The sequence below is a fragment of the Helianthus annuus genome, chromosome 6, assembly GCF_002127325.2.
Source record: "Helianthus annuus cultivar XRQ/B chromosome 6, HanXRQr2.0-SUNRISE, whole genome shotgun sequence".
NCBI lineage: Eukaryota > Viridiplantae > Streptophyta > Magnoliopsida > Asterales > Asteraceae > Helianthus > Helianthus annuus.
In genome coordinates this window covers 33,741,461-33,759,407 of record NC_035438.2, presented here as the reverse complement: position 1 = coordinate 33,759,407, position 17,947 = coordinate 33,741,461, and the positions used below count along the sequence as shown (strand labels likewise).

The 17,947-nt window shown below is 33.6% G+C and overlaps 1 long non-coding RNA gene and 1 pseudogene across 7 annotated transcripts; one reads left to right on the top strand and one right to left on the bottom strand.

The window, feature by feature from the left end:
• The first annotated feature begins 381 nt into the window (after positions 1 to 381).
• LOC110865177 lies at positions 382 to 4,532 on the top strand. Of its 7 annotated transcripts, none has more exons than XR_002550431.2 (9): positions 384 to 911; positions 1,004 to 1,072; positions 1,171 to 1,232; positions 1,461 to 1,588; positions 1,945 to 2,076; positions 2,179 to 3,005; positions 3,309 to 3,922; positions 4,058 to 4,123; positions 4,196 to 4,532. It is a non-coding gene; the product is annotated as an uncharacterized LOC110865177 (long non-coding RNA). The 7 variants fall into 7 exon arrangements; XR_004860486.1 differs by having other exon boundaries at positions 385 to 911; positions 2,019 to 2,076; XR_004860487.1 differs by having other exon boundaries at positions 382 to 911; positions 1,945 to 3,005; positions 4,001 to 4,123; positions 4,220 to 4,532.
• A 1,097-nt stretch (positions 4,533 to 5,629) lies between these two features.
• On the bottom strand, positions 5,630 to 9,484 carry LOC110865176 (annotated as a pseudogene).
• Between the last annotated feature and the right edge of the window lie 8,463 nt (positions 9,485 to 17,947).

Sequence of the window (17,947 nt, the reverse complement as noted above, 5' to 3'; positions counted from 1 at the left end):
ATCGGATCATGGGTCAGTATAAACGCTGAAGATGCTTCTGTATCGATAATAAACACGCATTTTTAACGCTCACTTTCTCTCTCTAGCCTAAAGACAATTTTGGGCTTCTTTCATCTTTCAAGTCTCTGGACCAGTCTCGTGTCTTCAATCTCTCATCAACTTATGCAACTTCTCTTTAGGTTTTTTTATTGTTTTCAATCTCCACAATGTTGATGATGGTTTGTTGTTGAATTTTTGGTTAGATTTCTGACTGGTGATTGTATTGATAATAACCCTAAAACCTACATCTAAAGCACTTAAAAAAAATTAATCTAAAACACTTTAACTGTTGTTGGTGTTCTTTGAAATTATATATATATAGAACCCATTAAGTGGGAGTTACTTCTCAAATCATTCTTAGCCTTTAAATCTTGCTGAAATGAAATCCTGTCCGTTTAAACTCTCTTTCTTTAACCGCTGTCACAGAAGTTACGCTCGGTTTCTTTGGCTTTCATCCCCATGTTCCCACGTATGGTTCCTAGGGTTGTGGGCAGTTTGTTTCTGTCGGTTCACCCCACTATCCTTTTTCTCCTCCTAAATCATTGCTACTACAACCGCACCTCCTGTAGGTTATTTATAGATCGTCCCCAAACCTTCCATTCCCATTCTCAGATTTACATTCTTCAATTATTCCCCGCTATTCAAAATACATCCAACTTTACAAGCCAGTGGAGTAGTTCGATTTCATCAACAATCCATTGGAGGAGCCGTACCAACAACCGATTGGTAAACCCTTACCTATTTTCTCATCTTCTTCGTTCAATCTCCGGTTGGTTTCCGTTGTAATACAAATCACCAAACAAACAAACAAACCCTTCCTTTCATCTCTCCAGCGACAAATAAACCAACATGGGCAGTTCTATATGAAGCCGGTAATGATCGCTATTTTACTCTGATCATCGGTTACCGTTCGTTTAAAACCCTAACACTGTTAATTTTCAATTTTTATTTGTTTTGTTTGCAGCGTTGGAAGATGAAATTGCAGAGAGAACATCTAATTGTTGAAGTTTCATCTCATCTCACCTCTATAGATGTAATGATCTGCTTTTATCATGTATATTCGAATTCATATTAGGTTGAATTTTTCTTTTCATCTGTGTGATTCTGAATGTTTAGAAATGAGATAACCAGATAATCATTGCCAATTTCTTTTCAAGGACACCACCGCCTCCCAACTGTGAGATCGAACAAAGGTACTCCAATTGATTTCAAGGTTTTTTTTTTTTTTTTTTTTTTTGGGGGGGGGGGGTTACTCTGTATTGCAGAATTTGGGATCACATTGGATCTAAATGTTGTCATGAAAATGTTTTTTTTTTCTGTTATGCTATTTTTTTTATGAGATTTGAGTAGTGAGCTGATTGTTGTTCTTTAATGTTAATCACAATCACATAAATTAGTGTTCTTTTAAATGTGTTTGACAGTTAAGGTTACATCTACAACAGTATCACCTAGCCCTTGAATTCAAGATGGGATTTTATGGTCATCAAAGGAGGTACCGTGCATAGAAGAATTCCCCTTGTCTGCAGCCAACCCATGTGGACGAACCAAGGTATCAAACATTTCGTATTGCTTTTAATATTCTTGAAATGATCCATTCCATGTAAAATGGGATATTTGAAAACATTTCTATGCATAAAGCTGTGTTTGAATGATTATTTTCATACCTATTGCAACAAAACTTATTATTATCTATGGCCCCTTTTATTACAACTCACTATCTTATTCTAATTTCAATAAATAGTGTTTTCATATTTAAGTGTTTCTGTAGAATCCCTTATATATTCGTATTAAGTATGAAACTAATCATTATAATCCATCCAACTCATGATTGAGGATATTTTTTGTGATATACATATCCTTTGGATTCTGGATGGAAAAATATAATGTTATTGTATGTCAACCTAGTGGGAGCACATCTAAGTGGATATGTTGGTGAAGATCCTCTTGCAATAAAAAATAATCTTATGCCTTTTGTCCAGAATCGCCGTTGACAGGGTTCTGCACTCAAAAGTATTCTCAACCAAAGATGGAACATGGGTGTGTATTTGCTTCCAAAATTTTGTTTTTGATTCATTCTTAATGTTGATAGTGCAATTTGTCTGTTTATATTGTTTTTATCTGTTTCTAAATAAATTTCAGGTACGTGATTACATATATGTTGCAGATTTTAGCTAATGGGCATGCATTTAAAAAAAGGGTAATTGAACGGTACCCCCGATCGCGGGAGGGTTCTCCCTCCCGAGCACGATAGCCCCATACCTAACTGGCGGTGAATCCCCAGCCATCGAGTGGACCATAGGTTTTTTGGTAATCGACCGGAGTAGAACCCGGGTCCCCACGATTTGTGTGGGTGAGGCTGGCTACTGGGCTGACACCCAGTGGTTATATGGCTGCATTTAGAAAACTCACAGTCCTGAAATAGCTTTGTATTCTTTTGTCATGTTTGATTATTTCATATATATTATATTAATATTTACTAGACACAATTACAAATAATCACAACTATGTGGCAAATTGTAGTTAATTAAATGATATGCATGTCATTATTTTGGATTTTGCTGCCATGAGGATAAAAAATAAGAAGAATCTACTTCTATATTTTTAATATAAAATTTTAAATGGGCCAAACATTGGAGCAACTGTAAGGTTATTAGTATGAGACCTGGAGGTCATGGGCTTGACTCATGGAAAGTGCAAAATTTTTGATTTCTCGTCGAAAATTTTAAAGGATCCCTCAATTATTGTCTAAATATTTATACAATATATAAATTGGGTCCCATGACTTTCTGCCCCCCGAAACTGTTGGTCAAGCTCCGCCACTGATTATGAAGAAGTTTTAGATACAGTGATTGACTCAGATGGATGGCCAAGAAGTAAGAACCGGTGATCTTTGTTACTTTGACAATGAAGGATTCCTGTTCGTTATGGATCGGTTGAAAGAGCTGATCAAGTATAAAGGTTACTAGGTATGTTTTATGCATTCATACATTTGTAGCTAAAATAGGTGGCATACACAGGCGGGTCATGTAAGTTGGGTAACGGGTCATACGGGCCAGGCCGTTGTGTTGACTCGTGGCACCTTTTTGGCCAAGAATTTTTTTACCTTCTAAAAAAAAGTGTCAATGTGTTCACAAAATATTGTCTCACTAATATCCCAATGTTAGATAAAATTATGGGATAATACTATAAAAACATACCTTCTCATTTTACATGATTACTTACTGAAATATATATCAATGATTTTACGAAACTAATTAAATTGCATGTAGGTACCACCAACCGAATTGGAACACATTTATACAACCGCATCAATCTGCAGTGATTCCGTATGCATTTCACCTCTTAATCAGAAGTCGCAATTTCATCTTAATTCAGATTTAAACATGTATATGGGTTAAATTGTTACACGGGTGATGGATGGGCCAATCACTATATAGCCAAATATGTGGATCGAGTTTAATATAGAGTTTCTTGAATATCTTTTTTCGACAATAATCCCTTAATCCCTCTTTTGTATATAGTTTTTTCTATTCTTTGATTGTATTTAAATGTTTCAATGTTGGGTATAAAATTTCGTTGTGTTTTTATTCTTTTATATTTAAATAAAGATGGTTATGAAATTAAACTTCCCGACTAGCGGATGGGTATAAAACTAAAAAGTTATATGAAAAGGGTCAAGTTAAATGAGCTGTGCTTTTATCTTAAACATAAACTATTTTGGTTTAGAATCCAAAGAAAGATAATTTTGCCATTAATACATTAAAATACCCGTCTATCGGATTATGACATTTCTCAGTCTCCCCTAAGAAACGATCCCAAAAATACACCAAATTTGTCAGATGCGGACCAGACGACAACTCAACAAGAAGAAAATATGTCATCGGTAATTGTTTTTACATCTAAACAACCTTTGTGTATATACTTTATATTCCTTCCACTCAAATTTGTGTAACAACTTTAGGTGGTTGATAATTTGGAACATGAGGTCGACGCTGACATTTCTTCTAAATGTTACCAGGTAGATGATGCTAGATGTACACTAAATTCATCAGATGTCCACAATGCAACAAGTCATCAAGAATTGGTATTTGTTTTTACATGTAAACAAACTTTATATCTATACTTTGTATTCCTTACTCTCATACTTAACTTTCAGGTGGTTGTTGATGTGAACCATCAGGTTGCCTCAGTAGACGATGTAAAAAATATACCAAATTTGACAAATGGGCACCATGCATCAACTCAACAAGTCGAAAAGAGGCTATCTTTGAGGTTGAAGAGGACGATCCAAAAGCCGAAAAAATTGAGGCAATAAACCACGTTTGATTGTTTATAACACTTTCCCTCAGTGCTGCCTACCATTTACTTTTGCATTAAAATGACAGTATTTCATGTTTTATCTCTCTATCAGTTTTATTTTATACTGTTTGTGGTTGTACACTGTTCACGTAGGTTTTCCTTTTATAAATTAAAAATGGTGCTTTTGTTTATAATGTTGTTTAGACTTGTGTTCACCTAAAGTGGGTGTTTGGGATTGTTTATTTTGAGTTGCTTTTAAGTTTTTGACTTCTTAAAAGTTAATATGTCATTTTTTGTAGTGTTTGGATAATGTGTTTTGAGAATGCGTTTCAGTGGTTTGAAAAGAAGAAAAAGAAAAGTTAGATCGTTGTAATTTTTTCAAATAGGAGATGGAAAAGAGGAAAAGGAGAAGCAAACCAAAACACCATCAATATACATTATCTTTGTTTGTTACCTTAGCGTAACCCGTCCAACGGACGGGTATTAAACTAGTTAGTGTTAGGGTTTTATCTAGAACTGTGTTTTTGGACTGAAGTCGTTTGTACGAAATACTAGTTTTATAAAAATTTGACAGTTTCTTCCTATGGTTTGATTTGTCTCTGAATTGTTACACTGTTTTTAATAGGGGAGGAGAAAGAAAAGAGATAAAAATATGAAAAAAAAAACATGTTCTCTATATTTTTTAAGGGCAGAAGGTGAGGGGAAAAGAGAAAAATATTTGTACGTATATTTATCCACTCAAATCGGAGATTAGGAGAGAAAATCTTATTAATTACTAAATTACCTTCATACCCAATTAAAATATTTTATATTTAAAAGGTATAATGGTAAAATTGTTCTTTTCTTTTCCTTCTAATTAAACATATAAAATGCTTGATTTCTTCTATTTTGCTTTACTTTTCATTAAACTCAGGAACACCAAAAAAATCACTTCTTTTCCTTTTTTTTCTCTCTTAATTCATTTTCCTTCCCCGAGAGACTCGGGAACACAGTATGTGTTGTCCAGCAACTTGCTAGATATACACTTATGCTGTTGAAAAAGCATTGTATGAAAGTGTCACTTTAGACTCGTATCACATTTGTTATAACTTATTATGCAACACTTAAGCTTAATGCACTTGAAACAATACTTGCACTGCTACAAAAACGACTATTTACAACTGTAATGTCCCAAATCTGTCTCCAAAAGTAACTTTTGGAATTTGTTTTGAGCCTTATGAGTTTTGTTTTGTTTTGCTTTGCTTTAGTATGAAGTCTTTTGTCACAAAATTCAGCCAGTAATACTTGCTTCTGTAGAAATTTATGGTATCAGTCCTTTTTATCTCATCTTTGCTGTTCTTTGTAAATCTGGAAATGGTAGTTATATTGCAACAACTGTTGTTGAAATTCTTATGTTATATTTTATAAACAATAAATACAAACATAACACACATTTTTCATCATCAATCAACCACCACCAGTTTCTTATACTCCTCACCAGAAATGGCACTATCCATTACACTCTCAGGGTTCAACTGCCCTCCATCTTCCATAAACAATGTCATCAAATTCTTCGAAAACCCGCTAACAAGCGCCACTCCATTCTCCTTCCCGGCCACCGGAGTTGCAACCGAATCTCTCAGGTTCCAAAACACCATCTCCGGCATCGCGCCTCCATACCCTTTCTCAATAAACTTCCTCTTGATCACTTGATAATCAGTCTCCCATGGGTTCACTGAAGCCTGATCAAACTCCATGTCACTAAACACAAATACCCTCTTTACCATCTCATCTTCACTCAATCTTCCACTAGATGCCACTTCAAGTATCAGATCAAACACCTTTTGGAAATCAGTGTTCATCCCCCAATCCATTGTTTTCACGAATTCGATCTTCGATCTCAGATCATCCCCTTGCACTGTCTCCAGCATCGGGTTCTCGCTAAAAGTGATCACCTTCCCTTTCCATGGATCCTCGCTTAATTCGGATACAAGCACTCCAAGAGCAACACAAACCTCCATTGGAATCCCACACATGCTACCCGAAACATCACATATTGCTAAGCAGTTGTTTAACTTCCCTTTCTTTAGCATATCTTCCACCATTCTATTCCATTGAAGCTCGGCCACCTGACCGCCATCTTCGTCTTCCAAACACGATATGATCTCGTGTGGAAGGAGCGCACCCGCGGCTATTTTCGCTTTACCGGACTTCACGTTGTTTAGATACTCCTCGAATCTTAATGTATCATGCTTTAAGAACTTCTCTTTGTAGTTTTTCATAGCTACTGAAGCTACCCTATTGTATGGGATCAAGTGCCATTGATTCTGCCCTATGTACACCTCTGGTAACTCCAAGGCTTTTCTTAGAGGCACTAATACTTGCTTTCTTAGCCTGTCGCGAACACGGTAAGCGTAATGAGCCTCTTCTACGCCGTTGTATTCAGTGAACTCTTCGCGTGGGAACACTTTCTTAGCTATGCTTTCGCATAGTAAAGTGGATCTATCGAAAGATGAATCTAACGATGGACACCACTTTGCAGCGAGGCTGATTTTCTGCGATTCTCCGTTGGCCAAGAACTTGATGTCGGACCGCAGGAGCTCCGCGAAAAGAGCTGAAACACGGTCGTGTAAAAACTTGTAATCCGGGTCACTACTGTACCTGAAAACAAAACGATATTGGTGAATAATATTTCTTGAATAATTGGAAAACCGTAACTACGTATAAACTACAAACTAAGGGGGTGTTTGGCCTAGCTTTTATTTTTGGCTTATGCTTATATTTTAAAGTAGCTTATAGCTTATTTTCTATTAGAGTTAATTACACAAATGAGTCCTGTGGTTTATACCTAATTTCGCCTTTGGGTACTAACTTTATTTTTTAACAGGTTTAGGTTCTATGGTTTCAATTTTGTAACACCTTTGAGTACTAACACCAAAATTAGTTAATTAATGACTAAAATACCCTTGCATTTTTTTAAGTTTATCAATGTAACACATTTGGGTACTAACACCTAATTTTATTTAAGTTTAAATCAATTTTACAAAATCTATTTTATTTATTTTCATCTTTTTGTTATATCTCTTAATTAACATAAACTCTATTTATTTATTTTTTTTTTCATATTTTTATTAAATTTCTTATTTAACATAAAATCTATTTGTTACACCAGTATTTTTTTAAATGTATATTTTAAATAAAATCTACTAGCTATATAGTTTTATGTAAATTAAATTTCTTACTCATTTTAACTAATGTAAACCTTACTCGTTTTCAATTTTGGATTGAAATGATTGATAATAATAAATATCTTTCATGTAAAAAATTTAAGCCTTTTTTTTAACTCGTTTTTTTTTTTCATTTACATTTTACTATTTTAGAAAGATATTTAATTTACATAAAACTATATAGCTAGGTATTTTAGATAAAACTATATAGCTAGGTGTTTTAGATAAAACTAAAAAAATTTAAGCCTCTTTTTAACTCGTTTTTTTTGTAAAAAAGATATTTAATTTACATAAAACTATATAGCTAGTAGATTTACTGGTGCAACTAGTAGATTTTATGTAAATTAAATATCTTTCTAAAATAATAAAATGTAAATGAACAAAAGACAAGTTAAAAATGGCTTAATTTTTTTACATGAAAGATATTTATTATTATTATTATCAATCATATATATCCAAAATTGAAAACGAGTAAGGTTTACATTATTTAAAACTAGTAAGAAATTTAATTTACATAAAACTATATAGCTAGTAGATTTTATTTAAAAAATCTATTTAAAAAAATATTGGTGTAACAAGTAGATTTTATGTTAAATAAGAAATTTAATAAAAATATGAAAATAAAAAAAATAAATAGATTTTGTAAAATTGATTTAAACTTAAATAAAATTAGGTGTTAGTACCCAAATATGTTACATTGATAAACTTAAAAAAATGCAAGGGTATTTTAGTCATTAATTAACTAATTTTGGTGTTAGTACCCAAAGGTGTTACAAAATTGAAACCATAGAACTTAAATCTGTTAAAAAATAAAGTTAGTACCCAAAGGCGAAATTAGGTATAAACCACAGGACCCATTTGTGTAATTAACTCTTTCTATTATTTGATAAGCTCTTTTTAAGTGTTTGGATTAGCTTATAACTTATTTTCTATCATTCTTCAAATAAGCTTAAAAACCATGTTCAAATAAGCTTATTCAAATTAGCTTATATAAGCTAATAAGCATAAGTTTAAAAAGCTAAAACAAACACCAAATGAATCTTATTTTGTAAAAAAAAAGCTAAAAAAGCTATAAGCTTTGTTAAAAAAAGCTAGGCCAAACACCCCCTAAATGATAAATAAATCAAACAATAATAAATAGTAAACTCGGTTAACATTACCTTTCAATGGCTTTTGTAGCCATCATGACTCTTTTCTCATTTCTATTCTTACTAGCGTTGACTTTCTCAATCTCTACTCTCTTCATCTCCAACAAAACCTTTGCTCTCTAGGCACACTCTTCTTTTCTTTTCTGCTTCTTCTTCGACTTCTTCCAACCCGTTTTGACTCATTATATCTACGATAATGACGCGATCGCTTCAAATGTTCCTCCTTCGCTTTCTTCCTCACATCGGCTCCTTCAAGAAGCCGATAAAGTATCTCCGGCAAGTCCTTAAAGTATCCAAAGTCCGCCATGCATGCCAGATTGCATACTAGAGTTTTAGGGTGGTTTTCGTGAAGCCATAAAACCGAGGTATAATACCCTTCTTTATCTGATTTTCCTGTACCTCGTACCCCACGGAGGTTGCAGACTAGTTTTAATGTTTTTAAAGGGTCGTGTTGCCATGATTGTAGCAAACGTTGGGTGACGATTTGTGGCGGAGTATCGGGAACAATATGGAAGAAGAAATCAAGGCATGGGTTGCCGGTTGATAGATAAGTAGCCGAGTTGTTTTCGGTGTAACCCATGGGTGGATCAGTTGGGGAGAGTGTAGTGGAGTTGAAGTGGGAGATCATGGCGTCGATGAATGGGTGGGAAGTGATGGTGGTGGTGGAAGAAGGTGGTGAGACGGTGGTGTTTTGGTGGGAACGGTAGATCTCCGGTGGACCAACGAGGGTGGTGGTGGTGGGTGCCATTATGGTTTATGATGTTGAAATGGGTGTTGAGTTATTTTTTGCATGGGTGTTTGTGTTTATAAAGGGTTGTTACCTGTTAATTATTACTTGGGCATCACATAAAGGGTTGTTACTTGTTAATTACTTGGGCATCACGTATATTACTTGCGGAAGAGTTTGAATTTGCCATAATAAAAAGATATCGTATTGTAGACGAAATATGACTTGGGTAACACGAATAAATCATCCTTAACTTAACTGTTAAGAATTTGATTTTTTTTTTAAATTAATGATTATATAGATAACTAGCAATAACACCGCGCGCGTTGCGGCGCGAAAACATCGCAAACATTGAATTGATTAGTCCAAACGTTGTGTGATGCGTTAACCATACGAAAACACGCGTTTTGACGTATTCGATTGAACTCGATATAACCTATATAAGAATTGTGATTTGCTCAAAACGTAAACTAAATAGAATTTATTTGTGATCCAACTCATTCATAAAAAAGAAACTACAATTTGACTCCACACGATTCGAAACAAAATTTACGAAACGTTCATAAAATACGGACGAATACATATGATGGTTGTCATGACTCAATCCTAAATCGAAACGTAAACCAATTCAAATTTATAGTACATAAAAATATGCACGTAAAAATGTTTTTTTAATGAAATGTATTATATTTGATCTGACGCGTTTTCCAGAAAAAGTTTACGTTGAAACGTAGAGCAAATCATATTTATACCGACACATAAATAAACATATGCACGTACAGATAGTTTTTTAAGTAAAGGAAGTCTATAAGAGTAAACTCGAAACAAAATATTAGTAAAAAACTTAATAGGTTAAAAACGTTCGTAAAACCGTGCCAAATGGCACCAATGCCAAACCACTGTTAGCGACCTCGGCCAACATTGGAAAAGTTCGTAAAAATAAAATAAATAAAAAAGGGAAAAATAACACCAAATGAAAAGCAGACGAAAAATCGTTGAACCACGCACGCCCGTTGCGGTGCGTTAATGCGAAGAATTAGACCGAAACGTAAAATGTAGAAGAGAATAACTAAGTTGAACGGGGAAAAATAAACGTGTTACGACGGGCCATGTCAAATGGTTTCAATTTTATTGTCATTTTCATCCAAAAGCAATTTCTGATCAGATTTTTCAGTTAACATCCAACTTTTTTTTTTCTTTTTCCTCCCTTTTAATGAAGGGCAAAATTGTCAGTTTTTTTTTTAATTTGCTATAATAAAACGTTAAAAGATCATTTTGCCCATCATTAAAAGAGAGGAAAATGACAAAAAAAGCTGGATGTTGACTGAACAATCTGACCAACTTTTGATTTTGGATGAAAATGACAACAAAATTGAAACCACATAGACTCAAATATAAAAGGCATGGTTGCAAAAATCGCGACTAGCCGGCGATTAATCGCCGACTAGTCGCTAGTCGCCCATCAACTGAGTAATTTTCAGCTAATCAGTAAAAAAATCGCTAGTCGGCCTAGTCGGCCCTAATCGGCCCTAGTCGGCCCTAATCGCGACTAGTCGGTCGGGAAAAATCGGAAAAAATCGGGAAAAAACAAAAAAAATCGGAAAAAATCAGAAAAAATCGGAAAAAAACACATATTCCGGCCAAAACCTCCCAGATTCCGGTCAAAACTTGTCCACTTAAAAAGACTACGTATAAAAATATATGTATATATGTAATTATGTATAAAAACTTAAAATTATACATAAAAAGTCCGATCCGATTAATTCCGATTAATCCCAAGTAATCCCGAGTAGTCGCTAGTCCCTACCTCACCGACCCGCTAGCGACTAGCGACTTCTCCAACCTTGATAAAATGTTTGAGTTTTGGACTAAAGTGACAAAAGTAATCAAATTTTAGAGACCATTTTGGTAGTCTACTCTAAAGAAAAAAAAAACATAGTTCGTATGATATAATTTAAAAGATATTCGCATAATCAACTTTAGACTTTAGTTACACGTGTTTTATAAACTCTAGATATTTTTGACAAAGTCAATAAAATCTAAATAGTTTTTACTATTTTAAAATACTTCTATATTTTCTAGAATTAGGCGATCTAATCGACTATATGTGAAACTTACTTATTATTTAGGGCCAATTTTACTTTCAAGATTGAGCTGGTATAGAAGGTAGATGTAGATTAAAAATTAAAAATCATCTAATCTAAATCTAATCTAATCTAATCTAATCTAATCTAAATTATAATAAAAGACTCCACTTAATGCCACATGGCAATTTCTTATATTTCCTTAACTATAATAAATTAATATAAAAATGATTTTAAAAAATGTATTTTAGAATAATATTTAATAATGCATTTTATCTATTTATCTATTTATTTAATTAATAATAAAATAAATTGCATCCTAATCTTTACAAATTTTAGATTTATTGCGCATTTTTCCTATAATTTCTACTTCATATTTAATCTACCACTTACAATTATCATACTTTAGTAAATAAAATATAAAAAAGATGAAGAAGAAAGAAATATTTGTTATTACTTTATCTGGTAAAACATTTTTATATTTATAAGCAAAGTTTACGATTTGTTATATTATTTAGTAGATTATAATCCTGTGTATTACACGGTCTGAGTGAACGCTATCAAAACCTTGTGTTTAGCTCGGGTTGAATAAACGCGTGTATTACACCAACACGGCTATCAAAATCTATATCTATTTGTATTACTATTAATTAATATAACAAAAGATGGTGTTTTAGGAATAGTACCTAAGACACAACCTCTATTTTCTTTCTTGTTTTTTTTTTTTGGTCAAATTTACAACAACGTCGTCTAACTCATGGTTTTTTTTTGTTTATTTAACCCTTCAATTTTTTGCATTGACATTTACACTCACTCAACTTTCTAAAGACTTTGTAAAATGTCAATCCCAGTTGATTTATGTTTTGATGTAAATTTTCGGTAATGAGTCATGTCAAATATAATAAGTTTTCTTGCTTATTTTCATGTGCATTTTCAGATACTCTACATTTTGACGTAAATTTTGTTTGAAAACAGGCCGAGTCAAATACTTGATGGTATAAGTTCGAGTTACTTTAAGTTTAACGTCGCCACAACCGCGGCGGGTTAAAATACTAGTTAAATAATAAACAAGTTTTGTAGCTATTTTTGCCAAACAGTTATTTAAATTTTATAAGTATAAAGTAATGACTCACCGTTATGAATTATAAGTAAATGTATCTAATCTAATCTAACTTATAATAAAAGACTCCAAATAATGCAACATAGCATTCTCTCCTTCAACCTTATAAATTTTATTTATATTTGTTTAATAAATTTATTTTAATATTAATATTAATTAATAACCAATATATAGATATAACTTATTTTTATACTTATCCTTATCTTTATCTAAAATTAATAAATAATTTCAATTTTGCAATTTAGACCCTTTTATTTTTTTACTTTTAACCCAGTGTTTTTCATCTTTTGCAATTTAATCACAACTCTTTTTTCTATTCAATTTTGGTCCACCATACTTTTCATCTTTCCCAAGTTTTTCGTTTCGTTCTAAATTTTGTGAGTTAATGCACCGCAACATGCGTGTGGGGTTCAACATTTTTTCGTATACCGCAACATGTGTGTGGGGTTCAACATTTTTTCGTATATTTTTTGCCCGTTTGACTGGCCCGTCGCGTCACATCTATTTTTCTGTATTTGACAAGTTCGTCCAACACGTGGGTCCTGGATAGACTTAGTTACTTTTTTCTACGTTTTACATTTCGGTTTAATTTCTCAGCAACGGGCGTGCGTGATCGGTGATTCAAAGATTTTACGTCTGCTTTTCGATCGGCGTTATCTTTTTCCCATTTTTATTTATTTTGTTTTTACGAGCTTTTCCGGTGTTGGTGGTCGCTGACAATGGTATAGTATTGCTACTACTTAACACAGTTTTATGACAAACGCTGCAACCCAGGGGCTTAATACTAGTATTTATATAAATTATGGCCCAATTTAATATGCACCACTCTTTAATGTCGCACATATGCTTCTATCTTGATAACAATGACATCTCACACTTATTCGACAACGATGGTCTAGGGTTGATTTTTTGTTTCTACAATGTGTCGTTTATGCATTTTTTTTAATCATATTCAATGAAAAATTACGTTGTTTGTTATATTATTTATGTTTGCACATAAAATGTTCTTGCCTTTGAGAAAAGTAATCTGATTTGTGTTTCTTTCGATTGTTAAAAAGCTAAAGATTAAAATATTTTTTATGGTATGGAACTTTAGTCATTCAAATAATAATAATAGACAAGATGACCATATTTCTCCATATCTTTTTATTCTTGCCAGGAGGGCTTGACTTGTATTATGAAGAGAGCCGACTTGAACGGGATTTTTGATGGAATTAAGATCACCCAAAACGGTCCATTATTGTCCCACCTCCTCTTTGCCGATGACGTTCTTTTTTGGGTGATTGGTCCTATAGGAATACTCTTATGGTTAAGCGTATCCGTAGGTGCTGCTACATAGTTTCCCGGCCTAAAAATCAACATTGGGAAGTGTAGTGTGTTTGGCATTGGGTTTGGTAGTGTGGAGGTTTCGGCTATGGCATCTACGTTGGGATGTAAGGTTGGGAAGTTCCCTTTTATCCACCTTGGGATACCGGTAGGGGGTAATATGAATTTGTTAAAAAGTTGGGACCCGGTGGTTGACAAGTTTCGAAATCGATTATCCCTTGGAAGGCAAGCCAACTTTCTTTTGGGGGGCGGCTTACCTTGCTAAAATCGGTTTTGAACGCTCTCCCGACTTACTATTTCTCGTTGTATCGGGCCCAAGTAAAAATAATTAAATTGCTCAAAAGATTTCGAAGGTCTTTCTTTTGGGGTGGTTGTGAGGACAAGGATAAGGTGAGTTGGTATGCTTGGAAAAAAGTTATAAGGCCTTTCGATCAAGGTGGTGTGGGGATCGGTTTGCTTGCCGATGCGAACATCGCAATGCTTGCAAAATGGTGGTGGCGTTTTAAGACGAAGCAAGGTGTGCTTTGGAGTAAAGTGGTTGGGGCGATTCATAGTGGCACACGTTCTTGGGATTTTATCCCAAGGAAATTATCCATCGCTGGAGCTGGAAATTGGAAACAAATGGTAAACATTGGTGACGTTTTCTCGAAGTTAAATTCGTGTTTGTCAAACTATATTATCGGGTTGGTGGGAAACGGGTAGTCATTACAGTTCTGAATTGATAATTGGATAGGGTCCCAACCTTTACGAATTGCCTTCTCAAACCTTTACGAACCGACTTTGGCAGCGTTTTCTGTTCAGACTAGTCTCAGGTTATTTTCACTTCAGCTGAATATTCTGAACTGTTGGGGCTTTTGGGCTTGCTGGGCATGGTGTCGGTGGGCCAGAGAGAAGACGAGTGGAATTGGGCCTTGAACGGATCAGGTTTTTCAATGTAAAAGATCTTAAAATAAAAATCGGTAGTGTAGATGTCTTGCAGCCTTCTTTCAATTTTGTCTAGATGAAGTCGATCCCGAAAAAAGAGTGATTTCTTGTGTGGTGAGCTTCTCTTAATCGGTTGCCTAATGTGGACGCTTTACGGATAAGAAATCTGCATTTTCATAACCCATTGTGCAGATTATGTGGGACCGTCGTGGAAAACGTAAAGCATATTTTTACGGGTTGCCATTTCTCCCAAACAATTTAGAGTATTACGGCGCAGTGGTAGGGGGTTTTGTCGCTATATGTGTTCCGCGTTAATGACCTGCTTCTTTTCAACGACATGGTGGGCGGGTCAATGTCTAGAAAATACACTCTGCAAGCGGTTTATTTACATTGTTATGTGGAGTATTTGGTGTTCGAGAAACGATGCGGTTTTTAATGATAAAGTGTCGTCGTTTTCTAAGGTTATTGAAGAATCACAAACGCTTAGCTTTATTTGGTTAGAAATAGGTCGAAAAGAGAATCATTATCATGGGAAGATTGGAAGCATTTTAATGTGGATTAATTGTCGTATGTTGTTTTTTCTGTTTTGTTTCTTTTCGAGTTGTTCGTTTCTGTTTGAGCCAGCTTCTTATTGGCTGGTGTATGCTTTTCTCGTTAAAGTAATAAGATTGGTTTTGTTGGTCGTTCAAAAAAAAATCATAGAGCGCCTTTAAATCCGTGCATTGAAGTTGTGTAGGTGGATGTAATTAATTAAATGCAATATTATATACATGATAATAAATTTGAATTAAATATGTGAAGTTAGACTCACCATTGTAATAGGTTAAATACATCATTACATACCTTAACAAACAATACACGATTATATACATGTGCATCAATACTTATTACAACATCGAATCAGACATACCCATAAGTATCAGGTATACTCATTAGTTTGGAAAAGAAAATACCATTAAGACTTTCAAATACATTTCATTTTTAATATTATAATAGTTGCATAATATAATTTGTATAATAACTATCACAATTATTCAACATATACAAAGACCATGGCAGGAAATAGTGTTTCCCTGGCATTGGTCAAAATGGGCGGCCGACACTTCCCCATTGGACCAACCTGTTTATTATTTTATATCTACTTTAAAATTACGGTTTCGTCCCCAGTTTAAAATTACGCTTTTCTCCCAACTTAAAAATATAATAACCCTTTTGCCAGCAGCTCAAAATTACGATTTTGCCCTCGGTTCAAAAATTACGATTTTACCTTCAGCGTATTATTTTATACCCGCTTTAAAATTACGGTTTTGCCCCCAGTTTAAAATTACGTCTTCGCCCCCAGATCAAAATAAAATTATGCTTTTGCCCGCAGCTCAAAATTACGAATTTCCCCTCGGTTCAAAATTACGATTTCACCCTCGGTTTAAAATTACTTTTTTGCCCCCAGCTAAAAATAAAAGTATGGTTTGCCTCTACCTCAAAATTACAATTTTACCCTCGGTTCAAAATTATGATTTTCCCCCAGTTCAAAATAAAAATACGATTTTAGACCCAGCTAAACCGAAAATACGATTTCGCCCTTGGTAAAAAAATTACGCTTTTAGGTCCTTGCCCCCAGTTCAAAATAAAACTATGTTTTTGCCCCCGGCTAAAATTTACGATTTTCCCCTCGGTTAAAAATTACGATATCACACTCAATTCAAAATTACGTTTTTTGCCCCCAGTGCAAAATAAAAATATGGTTTTCCTCTAGCTAAAAATTAGGATTTTACCATCGGGAAAAAAAATGATTTTTCCACCTAGTAAAAATAAAAATATGACTTTGTCCCTAGCCAAAAATCTATGTCAAGGAGCTGCCTAACACTCTTTTTACTTTCTCTTTCTAGCAAAAAACTATAGTACTGTTTTTTTAATTGATTGAGAATTATTCGGCTACCGCAACGCAACACGGACGGGGCATCATCTAGTTGTATATAATAACAAAATTAAATGTGAATAGTGATAATATGTATTTGGTCAATGTATTACTTCTTTTGTTTTTTTTTTTTTTCCAATTTTATATTTGGTTAATGTTATATTTGGTTAATGTAAGTAAGTTATTGCTTTTTTTATTTTAATTAATTTACATTTTTAACCCTGAACTTTGATAAAGTAATAACACAACCCTAACCCCTGAACTCTAATAATTCTTTAATGTAAAAGATTTACGTTTATACCGTTAAACTTTAATAGATTTATAATATTTTTTTTCTTTACGCTTCGACTCCTAAGCTTTAATAGAATTATCATACGACTTTTGAAGTTTAATATAATTAATGATTTCATTTTTATAACAAAAATCTGTTCTTTTATCTTTTTTAAAAGTTTAGTTTTTTTTATTTTATTATTTATTTGAACTTATTATAATTAAAGCTAACTCTTAACTTTAGATATATTATTTAATTATGTTGTTTGCCTATTTTTATCGTCATTTAGATTGAAGCATACATGGTCTAATTAACCTTTTAATATACCAGACAACAAATTTAATTATTTTTTTAGTTACCTTATTATAGCTAAAGTTAACTTTTAAGTCTAGACATGTTTACTTAACCATGTTGATTGTTTATTGTTACAACCCTTTAGACTAAAGCCTTCATCGTCTATAATAACTCATTGACATATTATGTAATAGAGTAAACTTCCGTTTTGCTCCCTGTGGTTTGGTCACTTTAACGATTTTGCCCCAAACCTTATTTTCCTCTAATAGTTTGCTAGTTTGCTATGGTTTTTCCATTTTGCTCCCTGCGGGGAGCAAAATGGAAAAACAGACAATTTGGATGGAGTTAGAGGCAGGGAGCAAAATGGAAAAACCATAGCAAATTATTGGAGGAAAATAGCTATTTTTATAGGTTTGGGGCAAAACCGTTAAAGTGACCAAACCACAGGGAGCAAAACGAAAGTTCACTCTATGTAATAAATACATTCTCGCCAACATCCTTGTACGACCTGCCGCGAAGCGCAGGCTCTAATACTAGTTTAAAATATGATACATTACATACATATATCTTTTATAATTGCATTGGGTATTAAAA